This window comes from Saccopteryx bilineata, chromosome 2 (genome assembly GCF_036850765.1).
Source record: "Saccopteryx bilineata isolate mSacBil1 chromosome 2, mSacBil1_pri_phased_curated, whole genome shotgun sequence".
NCBI lineage: Eukaryota > Metazoa > Chordata > Mammalia > Chiroptera > Emballonuridae > Saccopteryx > Saccopteryx bilineata.
Genome location: NC_089491.1, coordinates 267,834,525 through 267,850,543, shown reverse-complemented (window position 1 = coordinate 267,850,543; position 16,019 = coordinate 267,834,525). Strand labels below are relative to the sequence as shown.

The following is a 16,019-nucleotide window of genomic DNA, read 5'->3' as shown; positions in this document are numbered from 1 at the left end:
AGTCACGTGAGCTCGACATGTGATAGAGATTTTAGAAGTTAGAGTTCTTTAACTCTTTGAGTAGTGAGTGTTTTGTTAACCCTTTGAGTGAGGATGTACATAAACATTTGTACTACTTAAAGGGTTAAATATATATATTTTAAAATACATATTTAAATTACATATATATATATTTATCTATATGGTCACCTGTGAGAGCAGGAGCTCTGTGTTAAATCAAAGCAATATTCATTCAAGAACCAAGTGGGGACCATCTGTCAGAATGTTAAGAAGGGTTTCTTGCACCAAGGGGAGAGCTTGGAATAGAACTGTGACAAGACCATGTCCATTTTCAAACATCTGTGATTCTGGCAGGACTAGACCCCACGTTCACTAGAATCCTGCTAAAGCATTGTCTCCTTTAGAACGGACCCAGGTGAGGTGCTCCAAGATGCTTGACTTACAAAAACCACCAGAGGACCACTTTGGAAGGCTTCCTGATCTGTCATCTCTGGAAACGGTATGTCCATGATGACCCTAAAGGCCATCCTACGAAGACAGTATTATATACTGGCCACCAGCATCACTTTGGAGTTAGAGAGACCTGGGTTGAAATCCTGACTCTGTCACTTATTTTAGTTTGTAGGATGTTGGGGTGAGTTAATTAGTGTATCAACTTTCTCATCTATAATACCAGCGTGATTATATACTCATCAAAAGGTTATTAAATTGCCTGACCTGGTGGTGGTGCAGTGGATAAAGTGTTGGACTGGGATGCGGAAGGACCCAGGTTTGAGACCCAGAGGTTGCCGGCTTGAGCGCGGGCTCATCTGGTTTGAGCAAAAAGCTCACCAGCTTGGACCCGGGATCACTGGCTCAAGCGGGGGTTACTCGGTTTGCTGGAGACCTGAGGTCAAGGCACGTGTGGGGGAGCAATCAATGAACAACTAAGGTAAACAACTAAGCTGTCACACTGCGCAATGAAAAACTGGTGATTAATGCTTCTCATCTCTCCATTCCTGTCTGTCTGTCCCTGTCTCTCTCTCTCTCTCTCTGTTTCTGTAAAAAACAAAACAAAACAAAAAACAAACTCTACTGAGAAGTAACTTACATACAATAATAAAAAAAAGGTTATGAAATCATTAAAATGCAAGATTTTTATTGACACCCTAAATTCTTATCTCATCTGCAAATATAAAACCAACACGTAGTAAAACATAGATGTTAAAAACCAGAAGCAAATACATTCTGAAACTGAATGCCCAGATCTACTAGCTTCTTTCCCTTTATAGTTTGATATATTTCCATGGTTACTTGAATAAGGGTTTATTATTTTATCAAGAAAAGAATCCCAATAAACTTGATACTTTAAGTATTAAAGCTTGACGCCACTCTTACTACGTTCTGTATGGTCTCCTCCAAGTCAACTTCTACTTCCAGCATCCTTTGTGAAAACACAATAGGCTGTAGTACTAAGAATTAGGTGCAAGGAAAACTCATATTTGGAATCTAGTATCCATCATCATCTCCATCCCTACCACTGTCATTACCAACATCATCAATCTCCACCATCACCATCACCACTACCACCAACATCTTTATCACCACCATCACCACCACCATCACTACCATCACCACCACCACCACCATCATCATCACCACCACCATTGTCATCACTAATACCACCACCATCACCACCATCACCACCACCATCGTCACCACCATCATCATCACCACCACCGTCACCACCACCATCATCACCACCACCATCACCATCTTTATCACCACCATCACCACCACCATCACCACCATCACCACCACCACCACCACCACCACCACCACCACCATCATCATCACCACCACCACACCATCATCATCACTAACACCACCACCATCACCATCTTTATCACCACCATCACCACCACCATCACCACCATCACCACCACCATCATCACCACCATCATCATTACCACCACCGTCACCACCACCATCATCACCACCACCATACCATCGTCATCACTAACACCACCATCATCATCTTTATCACCACCATCACCACAACCATCATCACCACCATTATCATCACCACCACCACCACCACCACCACACCATCGTCATCACTAACACCACCACCATCACCATCTTTATCACCACCATCATCACCACCATCACCACCACCATCACCACCACTACCACCATCATCACCACCACCATCACCACCACCATCATCATCACCACCACCATCACCGCCATCACCACCATCACCACCACCACCACCATAATCACCACCACCATCACCACCACACCATCTTTATCACCACCATCACCACCACCATCGTCTTCACTACCATCACCATCTTTATCACAACCATCACCACCACCATTGTCATCACTAACACCACCACCATCACCACCACCACCATCACCATCTTTATCACCACCATCACCACCACCATCACCATCACAACCACCATCATCACCACCACCACAACCATCACCAACACCATCACCACCACCACCATCTTTATCACCATCATCACCACCACCACCACCACCACCACCATCATCATCATCACCACCACCATCATCACCACCACCACCACCACCACCACCATCACCATCTTTATCACCACCACCACCACCACCATCTTTATCACCACCATCACCACCACCACCACCATCACCACCACCACCACCATCACCACCACCACCACCGCCACCATCACCACCATCACCATCACCACCATCACCATCACCACCACCATCACCACCACCATCATCACCACCACCACCACCACCATCACCACCATCACCACCATCACCACTACCACCATCACCATCAGCACCATCATTAGCACCACTATCACTAGCGTAGTATCATCAGGAGAAATTATGAAGTGCCCTTGGACAAGTCCCCTCAGCTCTCTAGATTCCATGCTTGCATCTCAGGCCTGTCTGCCAATCTTTAACCAAACATCTACATAACCCTATAAAGAATTTTCATAGTATTTTCTTAAATTATTTTCATCAGGGTCCTGGTGGGCTTACTGGATATTCAGTTCTAGGAACCAGTAGCTGAATATGCATTGAATATTTTAATTTTTAACATTTAAATTTGTCTTAAAAATCCTCTGTTGCCATGACTTGGAAATTTTGTCAAAGCTTTTTACTATCAGGTCCCAAGTCTCTCTAAGACCCATTTCCTTGGAAGCCTGAGCCTCACATACGCATTCAAGAAGGAGTGGGAGAGGAGCCAGCCCCACAAAGCTGACTTCCTCGGCCCAGAGGTCGTGCTGTCCAGTCTTATGAGCAGAGTTCCCTCAAAGAATTCAGGCGGTCTTTGATTTTTCTGGACTCCGTCCTTGACCTGTTGCCTCATAGAAGAGCGTGTTTCTAAGAGACGCGATCAAGACATTCCACGGAGTTATACTACTTCCAACTATCAGACGGTGCCTTTGAACCCTTCCAACAAACCACAAACTTAGGAACTGACATTGACACAACACTCAGCGAATTCAAAACACTGGGCGGGGGAAGCAGGGGAGGGTCTGGGCAAAGGCTCTTTGATTAAATGTGTTTCTTTCCCTTTGTGCTCTAATGGGGTCTAAAGGTACTGCCTGGCAACTTCAAAGTTCACGTGCTTGCTCTCTGAAGAAAGTCCCTGTCGACTTCTCTCTCAGAAGTTTCCAGCCAAGAGCAATAGGAGAGATTTGTTATTGGTTCGAATGCCCAAGCATTTCGACGGATAAACATTCAAACAAGGAAAGGAAGTCATCGAGGAGAACCGTCTCTGAAGAAAGAAAAGGATGTGAAGAAAATCAGTCTTAGCAGTCAAAACATCCCGTGCTCCAAAGAACCTGGCTTATCTGTGCACAGACTTTCCTTTGCGGGGAGCGACTGTCTAACCTCCGTGCCACGTTTTAATCCCTCCAAACTGGTTTTTAGTTCTTGCCAAGATGGATGTCGGGTCCGAATTAAAACCAGAGTCATTTATCTCTGCCAAAGCGTTTTCTCCTTCTTCCACGACGACGGTGACGGAAGGTTAGAGAGATAGGTGCCTCCTTTATGGAATGTGCCCCTTTCGAAGCTATCAGGCCCCTGTGGTTTGCTGATAACCAGAGAGACTCAACCCCAGAGGGGCAGAAGCTCCTTGTGGATAAATGAGGAGGCCATTAAAAACAAGACATATGGCTTTTCAGGCAAGAGGGGGGGGTTCCGGGGGAGGAAGAAGCATTTTTCTGGATGCGGCGCTATTTTGTTTGCTAATAAAAGGGGCTTTTAAGAGGTTATGCACCATGAGTTTCCAAATGTTGGCTCAGACTCCTTTCTTTGTACCTCCGCTCTAATTTGGGGGAAAGCATTAGAATTCCGGGCACCTTTTCAATTAAGAAAAAAGCTAGAAGGAAATTTCTGCCATTTGCCACAGCACGGATGGGCCTTGAGGGCATTGTGCTAAGTGAAATAAGTCAGACAGAGGAAGAAAAGTGTTGCATGATCTCAGTTATATGTAGAATCTAAAAAAAAATAAAATAAAATAAAAATTTTAAAGACCAACAAAAACCAAACTTACAGCTTGGTGGTTGCCAGAGGTAGGGGCTGGGGGTGGGGGAGCACAATGGATGAAGGGGGTCCAAAGGTACCAACTTCCAGTTATCAGATAAAAGACATCCTGGAGATATTCTGGGCAGCATGGTGGCTATAGGTCACAATAATGCTGTCTTGTATATTTGAAAATGGCTAAGAGAACTGGTTTTCAAAGGTCTCATCACAGGGAAAAAAGAATTTTGTGACTCTACGCAACCATGGATGCTCACTAGGATTATTGTGGTGGTCATATACATATATCCCATCATTACGTTGAATACACCTGACGCTAATACCACATTATATGTCAATCAAATCTCAATTGTGAAAGGATAGATTAGAAACTGAAAATATGTGTGTGTGTGTGTGTGTGTGTGTGTGTTTAAAAGCTAGAGAGAAAGCAAATGAATGACTTGATCTCTTCCTTTCTTCTCTGTTCCTCCAGGAGACAGATCCTGTTGGAAATCAGTGTGTGAATCTGCAACCTCGTCCACGGGAGAAACCTAGACTACAGGAAGAACCTCTCTTCTGGTTGGGGGAGCCGTTTAAAAGTCACAGGGCGTTCTGTCCCCAGAGGGGAAGCAGTGTGTGCATTTTAGCGAGAAACACAGGACCAGGGTCTTCTCAATGGCGATGAGCAAACCCACATTCTCGGGGGTGCTGAGAGAGCATCTAGCTTTCCTAATCTATGACCGGGCAAGACCCAACTCTCAGCTCCTATTAGTCCCGGGATTTGTAGTTGCTTTCTGGAGTTCAAGACTCAGAACATCATCGTTGAGACTGCCTCCTAAACGCTGGTCGCTGTCTCATATTAATTGCTAATAATTGCGGACTGCTCCAGTTATGAGCACCCGTGACGTTTGGCTACACATTAAACTGTCACCGTTATTAAATTCCTTCAACATGAGGGAGACAAAATACTCTGAAGAGTACCTCTTCAGAGGCCAAATGAAGCAGAGAGAGGAAATTAATGAGTGACATGTCACTCGGTGATGGAACTGATTCATCAGCGGAAGTGGGAAAAATAATTAAGGACTTAAAAAGAAAATTATTTTGAGCAGTCTTCTTTTTCCTTCTTATGCCCCAAGATTTCCCCCCTTCCTGGTTAAAGCGACCAGCTGTTTCACAGAATATGAAAATTCTCAGGGTCTGGAGGGTAGAGGACGCCTCCCAGCAAGGATTCTGGAAGCTCAGGGCCATCGCCCCCTTTTATCTCTGGGAGATAGGAGAGAAAAGAACAGGCAGCCCAACCCCAGTTCCCACAGCGACGGTACTGGCTGGAAATGTGTATTGTTAGTGCCCTCTAGTGGCCAATGTTTGGCTGAACTTGAAAAGAGATTTTTCACCCTGAGCTGGGTGTTGAGTGCTTTTGAAAAGCGATTTTCCAACTTGTCTGTTGCTTTGGTGCTTCTAATAGGAATAGCTTTCTACTCCATGGCGGCTGGTTCTTTCATTGTGCACTGTCTCAAATCCTCTTGGGGAAGTGGTTGAGTTTGAACGAAACTCCAGCTTTTGAAAATGGCAGATTGCAATTGCTCTGAGCAAATTGTTTGCCTCCAAAGTAGTCCATTCCTTGTCTGCCCGATTTCCTCTTGACTGCCTATCCCCCAAAGCAGCATCTTCATATTTAGAAATGTCTTTTTATTGCCCAAGTTTCTTTGGCAAAAAATCATTTTTTTCTTGCTCATGCCAATAGTGTGCCTTTGCAAAGGCTCTGAAAATTAAGCAATTCCCTCTAGGATTTCCCCCCCCCCAAATAATCACCATGGAAATGAGGAAGTTGGAGAATAAGCGACTTGTTGAGGACTTTTTCATAACAAAGAGGAAAAAGGAAAACTCCACAAATCCCAAAGTGTCCAAAAATGTGGAATTTGATAAAATAGAGTTCAACCACCAAGTGAAGTCATTTTCATTTAATTGAAAACGACTTGTTACCACTGAGGAGGCCCTTTTTTGCTAAGAGATGGGGACATGAAGGTCAAGGGAGGGTAAGTGATTTTCCTGGTGTCTCAGCCCCAACCTGGGCGATGTTCACGTGAACGTTCACTTTGTGACAAGTCACTGCACTGCGCCTCTTCTGAGTGTGTCGATTGTATCATTAAAAATACGTATATATTTTTCAACCAGGAATCCTAACTCATAATTTAACAACCTTCTTCTGGTATTTTTCTGTCCCTAGCAAGAAAGGTAGAAGCACTACAGAGAAAAATAAAAAGGGAACTGAGGTCTCTGGTAACTAGACTTTAAAAGCACGTTTAGGACGTTCCAATGATGAGACGAGGTGTGCTTGCCAATGGCTTTGTCTCTGGTGAGTTGGAAGACCATGGGAAACAAGGTTCACCGCTTGTTAGCAGGTCTGGAGAAGAATACCCTTAGAACTGTCGGCTCCCTGGCGATTGGAGGCTGTCAACGAATTCCACTCGTTCATATTTCCTTGTTGATGTAGCAACTGTGAACTGTCCTATTTTTACTGTCACTTTAAATACCCACAGAATATTGAGAGAAAAGCAATTTGCGTCCATGTCCAAGGTAACTCTTCTCCTCTGTGTTTCCTTTTCAGGACCAGAGACACAAATTAAATGGAATTTTTGAGTTCCATTTAATACTTCCTTAATTTGTGAGTGTCTTCCTGAGACACTAGTGAACAACAGCTCAGTCCCAGACCTCCAGGTGCCCTCAGTCTGGCCAGGAGGAAGTTTTACATCCATGAAAAACAAAATTGAGTCCTGGCCGGCTGGCTCAGTGGTAGAGCATCGGCCTGGTGTTCAGGAGTCCCAGGTTCGATTCCCGGCCAGGGCACATAGGAGAAGCACCCATCTGCTTCTCCACCCCTCCCCCTCTCCTTCCTCTCTGTCTCTCTCTTCCCCTTCCGCAGCCAAGGCTCCATTGGAGCAAAGTTTGCCCGGGTGCTGAGAATGGCTCTGTGGCCTCTGCCTCAGGCACTAGAATGGCTCTGATTGCGGCAGAGCCAAGCCCCAGATGGGCAGAGCATCGCCCCGTGGTGGGCGTGCCGGGTGGATCCCGGTCGGGCACATGCGGGAGTCTGACTGCCTCCCCATTTCTGGCTTCGGAAAAATACAAAAAAAAAAAAAAAAGAAAGAAAGAAAAAAGAAAAACAAAATTGAGACTGATATTAGGCAAGTGGATACACAGTGCATAGTATGAACGTTATAAATGGTAAAAGGAATAAAATCAAATGAGAGAAACTTGGAGTTGGACTGATACGGATAAATGTTATTGCAAGGACAGGTGAGTTTAAATCTATGCAGCTCGGTTTTCCAACCTGTAAAATGGAGGTAACATTAGTACCTCCTCCTGGAAAAATTCCATAAGACAAGGCACACTGCTAGAGCAGTCAGTGCTCAAACATGTTAATCCGATACTAATTATTGTTATTAACACATGTCATTGAGTCTGGCCAACTAAGCGCAGGTGGAACATCTCAGCGTTTACACCAGGCCAGGTGTGCAGGTTTAACTTGAACAGTTTCTCTCTTCCCTGAGGAAACACCAAATGGTGAATGGTGTCGGTCTGCAGGAGGGCCGGGAGGTTCCCAGGCCTGGAATGGGAGGTCTCGGCTTCCGTAGGGGAAATGGCAGCATGATCACGGGCTGAGGTTGCTGCGAGGGGTCGGGGTCAGCGACAGGGTCAGGGTATAGGCCCAGGCCAGGCCACTGAGCTCACAGAGGCAAGGCCAAGGCCAAGGAGTGGATCCCTGTTACCACGCCGGGCCTCCTGGTCAAGGACAAGAAAATCACGATCCTGGAGGACTCTCGCTCTTCTCCCTGACCACCCAGGCATCGGAGATCACTGACTTTTTCCTGGGGTGTCCCCCAAGGCCGAGGTTTTGAAGATTATGCTGGCCAGAGGACCAGATTCAAGGTATGTGTTGCCACTGGGGATGACAGTGGACATGTTGGGCTGCATGGTAAGTGCTCAAAGGAAGTAGCCACTGCCACCCATGGGGCCATCATCCTGGGCACGTTCCCAATCATCCCTGTGCAATGAGGCTACTGCAGGAACAAGGTCACCAAGCCCCACACTGTCCCATGCAAGGTGACTGGCCGATGTCACTCGGTGCTGGTGCCCTTCACCCCTGCCTGTGGGGGTGCTGACATGGTCTCAGATCCTGTGCCCTAGGAGCAGCCGCTGATGGCTGGAAACCACAACCGATACACCTCGGCCAGGGGCTGCCCTGCCATCCTGGGCAACTTTTCCAAGGTCACCTTCGATGCCATCTCTAAGACCCACAGCTATCCTATCCCCAGCCCTGGAAAGAGACCATGGTCACCAAGTCTCCTTAGCAGGAATCTACTGGCCATCTTATAAAGGCCCACATGGAAGTTTCTGTGAAGAAGACCCAGGCTCCAACTGTGGCCACCACATGATTTTATATAAGAAAAATAAAGTGAATTAAGCCGGTTTTTAAAAAAGAAGGACATGATTTCTCCAGCTGAAATAACCAAGACGCCTGAGAAGTCCCTATATCCACATTCTTTGCTAGTTTCTCCCAGTAGATGGCGCCCTTGAGACCTCCACCCTCAAGGATTTTTTTTTTCCCCCATCCTAGGGAAAAAGAACCACTTTCTATGCCAAGGACAAAGTCAGAGGCCAAGAGATCCAATTTTGCTAATTTTTAAAGATCTTAATTTCCAAACGCTGTCACCACACAGTGTATTGCTTAAGAAATGCAACCACAAATAAATGAACAAGAGGCAGAAAGCCCTGCTCTCCCTTGTCCAGTGAGAGAGTCGAGCTATTTGGGGGCTTTGGAGGAACACTGAGTCAAGAAATGGCTTCTTTGCTTGCAGAAAGGCACACAGACCCCGGTGGCCTGGAGACCTGGCTTTGACTCCTGGCTCTGACTGCAGCTTGCTGTGTGACCTCCGGGGCAGTACTCGGCCAGCCTAAGGAGACACGATGACTAAAGGTAACACAGTGCCCAGGGTGGGATCCTGGGACAGACAAGGACATTGGGTCAAAGTAAAGAAATCTGACTCAAATATGGATTTGAGTTAATAATAATTCTACAAGTGTTGCTGTTGTAACTTTTATTTGGATATTTTAATAATAATAATAATAATAATAATAATAATAATAATAATAATGTATCGCTATTGGTTCATTAGTTGTGACAACTGTATTCACCAGAGTAAGGTAAGATGTAGACAACAAAGGAAATAGTCTGGGAGAGATGGAAACTCTGTTTTCTTTTGCCACCTTTCTGTAAATCTAAAATGGCTGTAAAATAAGAAGTTTAAAAAACAAAGCCTGCTCCCAGCAGGGTGAGAGCCGTGTTCATATCTTTATGAGGCGACCACCTTGCTTCTATCGGCATAGCGTCCCTGGTCCTCCCCAAGCCCTTTGCAAGAGGCTCGGGTGCAGGAAGAGCACGCGGTTCAGAGTCAGGCAGACGGAGGCTGCCAGCCCTGCCATTTCCTGGCTACAGGAGCCCGGCTACGGCACTCCGCCTCTCTGGGCCTACGTTTGTAAGATTAAGTGAATCAACGTGTTAGAGCACTTTGAAAAGTATGAGAGCACTTTGATCTTATAATCTCCTTTATACCCAAAGAGCGAGAAAAGTTAATATAAAGCCTGTTTTATATATGAAATTTCCTAATGGAGACACTTATATACATAATTTTCTATAAATTCATGGCATGATTATAGACACGCCTTGCATGTGTGTGCATGGGTTTTTAATATTTTTACTGTTTTACTTGGAAATCTGCCAGACCTGTGTTTTAGCCTGTGACTGTGTGATCTTGAACAAATTATTCAACCTCTCTGAGCCTTATTTTCTCCCCTGTACAATGAGGATCAAAATGTCCACTTAAAATAATTAATCTAAGTCTACTTTGATAATTGCCTCTTTGTTGATAAAATGATTAAATAAGGGATATATGCAATTTGCAGAGCATGATGTCTGCTATATATAGTAAGTGCTCAAATGCTTCTTGTGATAAAGAAATACTTCTAATTATAATTACTGAGTTTGGGGGCAGTTACTGTATATTAGGCATATTGAAAATGCTTTACCTCTCTTAACTCACTCTTCCCAATAACTCTTTGAGATGAGTAGTAGTATTACCTCCATTTAACAGGTAAGGAAATGAACTCAGAGAGGTTAAGACACCTGTCTAAGGTCACACAGCCAGGGATAAACAGCAGTGATGTAAACTGCCCAGCTCAGATCCTGGCACCTAAGTGCTCAACCACAGCCAGCTCCCTTGTCCTTTGGCAATTTTGTTTAAACTTCTAGGGCTCCAGCATGCCTGGAAGTGGTGTTGGGGTTTGCCTTTGAATGCAAGCTCCTAGCTGTGTGACCTTAGAGTAGTTATTCAACCTCTCTATGTCTGAAAAATAGGTAGTCTACTAGCAGCAGGTTTTAAAGAATCATGAATGGAAATGGAAATGCCTGGCACCTAGTAAGTTCTCCAAAATGTAAACAGTAGCCATGATGATGGTGATGCTACCTGAATATGGATGTAGCCATGTCATCAGACTGCTGCAGTAGCTTGTTTCAGAAACCTAAGTCCCTTACAGTAAAACGACTCATTTCATTCCAACTTTTGCCCACGCAGTCTGCAAATGCGACTGTTCATTCTTTTCATGTCCTGTTTATCTGCCCTGGGAAGCTGGGTGGCCACTCGGCTGGGATGGCTTGGATGGGAAGCAAGATACAGAGATTAGAACGGCGTTGATATAAACACACACTCATGCACATGCGTGCACATGCACACACATACACATACACATGGTGCTGTCGGCATTTGTCTAAAGAGTAGTCTGCTTTAAAGATATTTTACTTCACAGCTCAGTGGTCTATCCATTTACCATCCCTCACTAAAGGGTAGAGGGATGTCAGATTTAGGGTGTTTGCTTTTAAAAGTATATCCTTATTATGTTTATCTCTTGATTTTAAAAATTGATATACAATCACTGTAAAAAGAGAAACCATACAGACATACATTCTGTAGAGAAAAGCAGGAGTGTTTTAAGACCCTGTCCCATCTTTACCCCCCCCCCACACACACACACCAAATTCCCACAGTTGACAGTTTGTGGTAGGTTCTAGAGGAGACGTGTAAAATGGGAGAGAGTGGGGGAAGGTTGGGACAGAAGACACAGATGAGATGAAATGATGAGACTGATTATCAAGTCCTCTTCTGTTTAACTGAATAATGATGGGATAGGAGGAATGTCACGGGGTACATTGGAGTTGGTCCCTGCCAATGCAGAGTTTATGTTCTAGTAAGAGAGATAGGCAGTTATTTAAAATGAGGTTCAGGCCCTGGCCGGTTGGCTCAGCGGTAGAGCGTCGGCCTAGCGTGCGGAGGACCCGGGTTCGATTCCCGGCCAGGGCACACAGGAGAAGCGCCCATTTGCTTCTCCACCCCTCCGCCGCGCCTTCCTCTCTGTCTCTCTCTTCCCCTCCCGCAGCCGAGGCTCCATTGGAGCGGGGATGGCCCGGGCGCTGGGGATGGCTCTGTGGCCTCTGCCCCAGGCGCTGGAGTGGCTCTGGTTGCAACATGGCAACGCCCAGGATGGGCAGAGCATCGCCCCCTGGTGGGCAGAGCATCGCCCCATGGTGGGCGTGCCGGGTGGATCCCGGTCGGGCGCATGCAGGAGTCTGTCTGACTGTCTCTCCCTGTTTCCAGCTTCAGAGAAATGCAAAAAAATAAATAAATAAAAATAAATAAAAAAAAATAAAATGAGGTTCAGAACGCATATCAATTGATATGGCAAGAATTCACACTCTATTATTGTATGGATAAAAGGAGCTACTATAAAAAGTACTAGAGCACAATTTCACTTTTGAAAAAATAAATGTGCGTGAAAAAGTAGAGCAGGAAACTCACCCTAAATTTAACCGGGCTAAACTTGAATTGGTGGAATGAGTTACAAGTGCTTTAAGTTTTTACTCTTTCCTTGACTCTTTTCATTCCTTTTTGTCACATGTCCATGGCATAAATACACTGTCGACTGTTTTCAGAATTTGAAAACAGAACTGAAGTTACACAGCAAGTTAGAGACGGTGACTGGAGGATGAGATGTGACCCCATCTCTCCATTTGTGAGATCCCTCACCGCCAGCTTAGCAGTTAGGTTTCAAGCAATAAACAGCTTCCATCACAAAACGTTCTTTGAAGAAGATCTAATATATTGTTTAGAATGGAAGCAGTCATCTCTAAGCTCTTGACTATTTGACAATGGCTTTCCAATTTGCCTTCGGGGACACTTGAAGGGAGGAAAAGGAGGATGTTGGGGACAAAGAGGACAGTCCAGACACAGAGCTGGAATCACGCAAGAGGAAAAGAGTTGAAATCTGAGACACACTCACGGAGAGAAGGGTGAGCCAAATTCTTGCCTTGGGGGAAAATATCTGTCTTCTTCCCAACTTTCCATCTACACCATAATTCATGTCCCAGCAGGCAGTTATAAAGGGTCCAAGAAATGGGTAGGAACGAGGTGTTGCAAAGTGTATGTTAATTATGGGGGGGCAGGACGTCACCCCCTTTTCTTACCTGAGTCTCTTGGGTCCCACCATTGGCACAATCAAAGCTGAACCTTCATTTACAGAAACTTTGGAGAGCTTAACTAACACCCTGGACAGGAACTGAAGAGGAGCCAGTACACAGACATGCTTAATGGGGTTTTCTTTTTATTATTTATAAATCGCTCAGCCGTTCTCTTCAGTGATTAGCAAGAAGCCCCGGCGTTTGTCTATGAAAAAGAAAATAGCTTTATATTTTCTCCATCCAAAATAAACAGCAGCCTTTTCCCTCGCTGCCAGGAAAGCAAGAAACGAAAGGCATGTCTGTCTTTAAAATGTCTCCTTCTCTTTGAGGGATGGGATATGGGATTTGAATCACTCTTCAATGGGAACAGCCACATGCATTTCAATATGTGGGTTACATTAATCTAGGTTACTATCAGGGTCTCAGGATCTTCCAGCCTAATGCTTAATTTTTGAGTGATCGCCAAAGATTCTTGCAAAGCTTGAGAAAACCTTTGTTTAAGTGAAATTTCTCAAACAAGACAGTGTAGCAGTTCAAACAAGAGCTTCTGAAATACTGGTCAGCAATGAAAAGGAACCAATCATCACTACACCCAATGACATTGATGGAATTACGCTGAGTGGAAGAAAAAAAGTTTCGTGCTATATGATTTCTATTACAGAACATCCTTGTGTGATAAAACCACACAAGAACAGATGAATGGTTGCCAGGGGTTAGAGAGGGAGGGAGGGGTTGCAGCTATTAAAGGGCAGCAGGAGATCTTTGAGGTGAATGTTTCATATCTAGACTGGGGTGATCCAAGAGTCTACATGTGATAAAAGTGCACAGAACCAAATATAGTCATATAAATGAGTGCGTGTGAAAGCATGAAATTGGTAAAATTTGACCGTGTGTCAACATCCATCCCTTGGTTGTGATAGTGCACCATAATTGTACGGGAGGTCACCATTAGGGGAAGCTAGATGAAGGGATACATCTCTGTCTATTTAATTTCTTGCAGTTGCATGTGAATCTACAATGATCTTTGAACATTTGAAAATCAAAGCTGCTGTAGAATTCGTAGGGAGATGACCCCCTCCCCCACTCTCTTTCCTCCTGGAGAGGCACAGCAGGGCACAGTGAGAAACCCCAGGTCAAGTCCAAGACCAGCGTTTGGCAACTATGAGCTCACGCCCAGAGGTGCAGGGCAGCCTCCTCTCACATCTCCAGATTTTCAGCATAAGACTCTTTCTTCTAAATCCCAATGATTTGGGTTCGTTCTATGTATTCGCCTTAAAGATTGACCTAAAGATTCACCTAAAGATAGAGAGGCAAATGTCTTTTTGTGTGTGTGTGTGACAGAGACAGAGAAAGACAGAGAGAGACAGAGAGAGGGACAGATAGGGACAGACAGAAAGGGAGAGAGATGAGAAGCATCAATTCTTTGTTGCTGCTCTTCAGTTATTCATCAATTGCTTTCTCATATGTGCCTTGACGGGGGGGGGGGGCTACAGCAGACCGAGTGACCCCTTGCTCAAGCCAGCAACCTTGGGCTCAAGCTGGCAAGCCTATGCTCAAACCAGATGAGCCTGCACTCAAGCCGGCGACCTCAGGGTTTTGAACCTGGGTCCTCGTGTCCCAGTCCAAAGCTCTATCCACTGCACCACCGCCTGGTCAGGCAAGAGGCAAATTTCAATTCATGAATGCCCGTTGGCTAATGAAATCTTTTAAAACCAGCCAGGGAAGGTAATACTATTATCCCCATTTTGCAGGTAAAGGAAGGTGAGCACAGAAAGATTAAGTCATTGGCCCCTGGGTATAACCAGCAAGTGGGTTTGCCAGGATTAGAACCCACATCCACTGGCCCAGGAAGATTCCCTGTGCTGAACTGAGCCCGTGGTACTCTGACATGGCTGTGTGTATATGTGTTGTGTGTGTGTGTCTCTTTCAGAAGCTGAGTCCGCCTGTTTGCGAAGACCATGGTAGAAATAAGATTTGAGTTTAAAACTCTGCAACTTTCCCAAAGTTATGTGTTTCTCCTTCTGCTACAGGAGGAATTTAATTTGCTCAGGAATCTCCCCTTTTGCCACTGGGGAACCACAGAGTGACAGAACCTTGGCAGCCCCGGGTGAAGGCTCCCGTTACCGCGGCCCAGCTTGGCTTCGCACCACGGAGGGAGGGAAAGCCCCAAAAGCCAGGTAGCTCAGGCTTCCGGAGCAGGCCTTGCGCCAGCGCCGTGGTGACATGCTCCTGGCTCTGTCATTTAATCTTTATCCACGGATGCCTTTCAGAAATGCTTAATTACCTTCTCATCTCATCCTTATTTATTTTATTTTATTTTATTTTATTTTGCATTTCTCCGAAGCTGGAAACGGGGAGGCAGTCAGACAGACTCCCGCATGCGCCTGACTGGGATCCACCCAGCATGCCCACCAGGGGGCGATGCTCTGCCCCTCTGGGGCGTCGCTCTGTTGCATCCAGAGTCATTCTAGCGCCTGAGGCAGAGGCCACAGAGCCATCCTCAGCGCCCGGGCCATCTTTGCTCCAATGGAGCCTCGGCTGCGGGAGGGGAAGAGAGAGACAGAGAGGGGGAAGGGTGGAGAAACAGATGGGCGCTTCTCCTGTGTGCCTTGGCCAGGAATCGAACCTGGGATTTTTGCACGCCAGGCCGATGCTCTACCACTGAGCCACCGGCCAGGGCTCATCTCATCTTTATTTAGCTCTCAGTCAATGTTCCTGTGACTTTCACTGCCTTCTCTGTACTCAGTTATCCCTAACAGACTAAGAAAGTCCATTCTTGCCTGACCAGGTGGTGGAGCAGTGAATAGAGCGTTTAGACTGGGATGCGGAGGACCAGGTTCAAGACCCTGAGGTTGGCAGCTTGAGTGCAGGCTCATTTGGTTTGAGCAAGACTCACCAGCTTGAGCCCAAGGTCGCTGGCCTGAGCAAGGGGTCA

General features: G+C 45.7%; 1 pseudogene; it reads left to right on the top strand.

The window, feature by feature from the left end:
- Positions 1-4,594: 4,594 nt before the first annotated feature.
- Positions 4,595-8,951, top strand: LOC136322502 (small ribosomal subunit protein uS5 pseudogene; annotated as a pseudogene).
- The last annotated feature ends 7,068 nt before the right edge of the window (positions 8,952-16,019 follow it).